The following is a 5,453-nucleotide window of genomic DNA, read 5'->3' on the forward strand; positions in this document are numbered from 1 at the left end:
TGCGAGTAACCATCCATGCCATAGTAATTGGTCTTTATTCATTTGGAACAACTGGTGAGTAGAGGAAGAAGGAAGAATAAGAAGAGGATATGACATATGTGGGTAATTACCTCTGTGTACAACTGGTCCCTTTAGCAAGGGGCCAGGAGACCTGGACAGTATCTGCTACCATTACTGAAAAATTTGAGCAAAGATTCCATAGCATGTCAAAAGGGGGGAAATATAGAACAGAATTCAAGATCTAATATCCTCTAGACTTTCTGGAACCATGGGAGAGGATGAACTCCTGAAACTACTGCTCTGAGATAATCCTTACACCTTAAAGCAAAACATACCTCCAAATCTTCTTAAAACCAGGTAATAACTGAAAAAAACAAAACCCACTGCTGTTGAGTCGATTCTGACTCATAGTAATCCTGTAGGGCAGAGCACAACATTTCCATCGGATTTCTGAGGCTATCTATGTTTACAGCAAGCTGTCCTATCTTTCTCCCACAGAGCAGCTGTTGGGTTCCAGCCACAGGTCTTTCAGCGGGCAGCCTAATGGATTCGCTAGTGGGTTAGTGGGTTCCCTCCTTAGCTAGTGGGTTTGACCCACAGATCTTTCAGTTAGCAGCTCTGAACAATAGTTTAGGTTAACTAGGAAAGAAAGGTGGGCCAACTTCCCAATGTGACCAACCTTTGTTAATTTTTGTGAACATCATTGTGATTGAAGAGTTTAAAAATCAAAGACAGCCTTGCGCATTATCATGCGCTTTTAGGAACTGTCACATGCGCTCAAACTGACCATAGCAACGATGGAGATTAGACAGGGTAGTGATTCATGTTAATGAGGGACAGCAACTCAGCAAAAAGACGAGCCTATCACCTCAACTCAATGAATCTAGTCAAGCTTACGCGTCGAAAGGGTTGAACTGGCAGATATTTTACTCTATTCATTGCTTGTTCTCATCAATAAGAAAACAAATAAAACATAATAAGAACTGGAATACAGCGCCAGTAAACTGTCTCTCTCACACACAAGTGCCCATGGAGTAGTTTGGTCCTACACACGTGAGATCGCCATGATTTGCAATCGGCCACAGGGCAACAAGTTGTTCGTCCGTTTGCTTTCCGCTCTACTGATACTCCCTCTAGCGCCTGGGAGGTCTTACTGCTGCAACTTCTCTGAACCGCCTGTAAGGGATCTTCATCCAGAAATCATTTGCATGAAAAGAATAATCTATAACTTATCAAGGGCTTGTGAGGGAGGGTGGGTCGGGGAGGGAGGAGGGAGAAATGGGGAGCTGAAATAAGGGGCCCAAGTGGGAAGACACTGCTTTGAAAATGATGATGGCGGCATATGTGCAAATGTGCTTGACACACTGGATGAACGTATGGATTGTGATAAGAGCGGTAAGAGCCTCCAATAAAAGTATGGAAGAAAAAAATTTTAAAAATGAAAAGAAAAGAAATCATTTCTAGTAAGCCTCATCAGAAGTGTTAGTGGCAAAAGAAAGAAAAAGAAGTGTTAGTGGCTATTCTGAATTTCAATCCCCAGGTTAATTGGACACATTCCATATATGGACTGGCAGGTTGGCAGGGTTTTCAGTTCAATATTTCTGCCTGCCAAGGGAAAGAAAGTTATGACTCGTTGCTTGCTCATTCTATTCCTGGGAAAAGGGGGAGGGGGCAGGGGAATCTCAAACATTGCTTGCTGTCTTAGTGTTGGAGGGAAAGAGCTAATGTTCACGTACACAGTCCAATTTACACTTGCATAACCTACTGAAGGAAACGGCAGAGTGACATTTGCACCTAATCCTTCCATGGCCGGTGACTAAGTCTGCAAACAGCACAGGGAAAGCTTGTGCCTAGCACATGGGGGGAAATGAAAGTTCTGTGACAGGTAAGGGGCAATACCAACACATGTTGTGTGTGTGTATGTGTGTGTGTGTGTGTTTTAAAGAGTTTCTTGCCTCTGCATTTCCCAAATGGAAACACAATATATAAGTCAATTGGTGACAGCTGGGATGTGGGGACTAGAGTCATGTACACAGGGGAAATGACGGCTGGTGAGAGGGGACAGGAGAGTTAGGAGGCGGGGAACACAGGACCCCAAGACTATCCGGACCTGATAGAACAGGACTGTGCTGATGTCCCACAGTGACTTGATTTTCTTCTCTACTGGAATCCTGTCACATCAGTTGGGTGGCACTTCCTTGTTCCTTATTGAGATGTGGAAGGAGGAGCGCTGGTCTGTGCTCAACTCCGCTTAGCTCCGCAAAGAACAAATGTGAAGGAAGGGCACCGTGCCCTTCACCACACCAGTGCCCTTAAGTTCCCCTTTGGCCATTTCTAGCCCGAATGGCCACTGTCTTCTTTTTGCTGGGCTCAGGGATGTTTTTATTAATTAAAAATTAAGCATTAAAAAAAGTTATAAAAGGGTCAATCACTATGGATGTGCAAAGAAAAAAAACCACAACCAATCTTCTCAAATCCACTCCCTCCCAGGGGGATGGATGACAGAAAAGTGGGTGAAGGAAGACATGGGTCAGTGTAAGACATAAAAAAATAATAATTGATATATTATCAAGGATTTATGAGGGAGGGAGGGTGGGGGAGGGAAGGGAAAAATGAGAAGCTGATATCAAGGGCTCAAGTAGGAAGACAATGTTTTGAAAATAATGATGGCAAGAAATGTACAAATGTGCTTGATACATGGATAGATCGATGGATTGTGATATGAGTTGTAGGAGCCCCCAATAAAATGATTAAAAAAAAATCTCAAATCCTACCACCTACATAACTCGTGTTAGCAGTTCATGAACATAAAGCCCAACAAATCTTTCAGCAATCACATAGGCTGAAGGCCTAGATAGAAAGTTAAAAATAATCTTTCACTATAAGAATGAGGTTATTAAGAGGGGAAAATGGGAAGCTGATAATAATGAGTATAAGAAAGAAGAAAATGTTCTAAAATGGATGTGGTGATGAGTGCACAACTCCTTTTAATATGATTAAACCATTGAATTATGTGATAAGTGAATTAAATGTCAATAAGACTTTTAAAAAGAATGGGATTCTTCTTTGTGCCCTATTGTTGATTGCTGTTGAATCAGCTTTTGAATGTGTGTTTTAATGATAAAAATGATTCAGCCTTCTAAAAGCATGGCTTCCAATTGATTGTGGCTTTCTCTGTTGAGGTAGTTAGTTTATGGTGCCAGCCTGACCGATAAACACATGTGGGATTAATTGAAGGGTGGAGAGATAAATGGCTCGGCGAAGCCTCGCCTTTTCTTGTCTCTTGCTCTTTGATCATCGGACCAGTGTGCGGCTGCCTTGCTTGTTCTGTGCCTCAATTTGCAAGCTACACTACCTGTGGGACACCTAATCTGTGGACCGTGTCGCTGTAATTTGAGGATCCTTCAAGACCTGCTTCACCACACAGTTGGAATTTACATTTCTTGAGCTAGGGACTGACTGTTGGGGATCTGACTGACTGTTGGTGACCTGCCTTGCTGTTTGCTTTCTGTGCCCAGATAGCCTGAATTTCTCTACAGAGGACTACCCAGTGGCCCTCAAGACTTGAAGGTCTGCCAGTGTCTCACAACTCTCTCACAAGGGTGAGTTGCACTGAGCCATTTGTATTGCTTTATAATTTAACTGTTTAATTATTATGTTATCTATCTATCTATCTATCTATCTATCTATCTATCTATCTATCTATCTATATAATTATTAGCAATCTGGTTTTGTCTCTCTAGAGAACCCTGTCTAACACATTAGTTATTACTCATCAGTATCCATTTGGGCTCTCATTTAAATTGGAGCTAGCTGTTGTTCATCAACTCTTTCGACAGAAGGAAATCTCAGAGGGACCCTTCTTGTGGACTTGTCTTTCCCTTTGCCGCTCCAGTCATACCCGACAGATTCCCTCCCTTCCCTGGATCCTCCCCACCCTTCTTTGAATAAATACTCTTTGCCACGCATACCCTCCTGACTGACCTGATCATGCAAGAGAAGAACTTAGAGATCATCTTTCCTAATTTCTTCTTTCGCATCCATGTGAAATCAATCACCAAGTCTTATTAGCTTCATGTTTTATATATATTTTGCTGCTACTGCCTGATTTGTTTTCCTTGCTATCTCTTTCCCTAAATTTTGTGTTCTGCTTGCCTCTCTTTCTTCTGGAAGGCAGTGAAGTAACCATTATATGCAATGTATCACTTTCACCATCTTAAATTATACAACTCGTGGCATCAAGTATAATCACAATCTTCTCTTATTATCTCTTGCTTTGACTGTCACACTACCCACCTTCACTACCACACCTTCCACACACCTGTCTCACCATCTTAAAGTTGTGCCCCTCAGACCCACCTCTTCCCCATCACCAAGAAATCCACGGAAACCCCACAGCAATCATGATCTAGCTGAAAAACTCCCAATGACTCCTATTAGAAGGAGGAAGCCCCCTCGTTCAGCGTGGTAAATGAAGTTCCTTAGACATGTGTTCTTCGATAGAGTCCTTTCCAGATTCACTGCTGGATGACAGGCAATTTGAGACTGTCCAGGGGGCACCCTGCTACTTCATTCCGTGACTTTTTGCTTGCTCCCTTCCCTTCCACTTGGCTGATTCAACTCAGGAGACCTCCCCAACACCCCCAAACTGGGTGAGGCTCTGCACCCCTTTATCCTACTTGATAGAATTACTTGTATGTGGCCCTTTCTCCTCTACTAGGCTGTGAGGTTCTTGAGGGTAAAAACAAAACAAAAGCAGTTACCATCAAGTCGATTTTGACTCATGACAATCTTACATGCACCAGAGTATGTGCTCCATAGAATTTTTAGTGGCCAGTTGCTTGGAAGGTACCTCTGGGTGAATTGAACCTTCAACCTCTTGCTTAGCAGTTGAGTGTGTGAATCATTTGCATGACCCAAGAAATCCTCTTAAGGGTAGTGACTGTGTTTTCTTCAACTATTCCTAGGACCTACTTTAATATTTAATAATCCTTAGCTTTCAACTAGTGTTTGCTGAATGCACATGTTATTTTTCCTCATTATTTTATGTTCATTTACTGCATAAGCCAAGTCAGGCAAACATTGTTTCCATATTCTCAGAAGAGAATTGTTTGTAAGAAATGAAGCATTAGTTATGTTGTTATGTGTGCAAATCCCTGACAGGATGAGACCTCAGGCAATCTGTATGCTTCCAACAAACTTAAATATCACCAGATCCTTTAATTATAACATTCTGTTAATTTTGATTAGTAACAATTAGCAGTTACATAGCATTTAAAACGTTTTTCTTCTTTCATGTTTTTACTCAAGCTTAGCATGTAGTGCCACTCTCTTCATGTTAAAGACAGAGAACTATAAAATTCATGGAAAAGGCAAATTTAAAGATAATGACATGTTCCCATAAACTTTTTGACAGTTCCTCATCTACATACATACATACATACACATGTATG

Source organism: Tenrec ecaudatus, chromosome 8 (genome assembly GCF_050624435.1).
Source record: "Tenrec ecaudatus isolate mTenEca1 chromosome 8, mTenEca1.hap1, whole genome shotgun sequence".
Taxonomy (NCBI): Eukaryota; Metazoa; Chordata; class Mammalia; order Afrosoricida; family Tenrecidae; genus Tenrec; species Tenrec ecaudatus.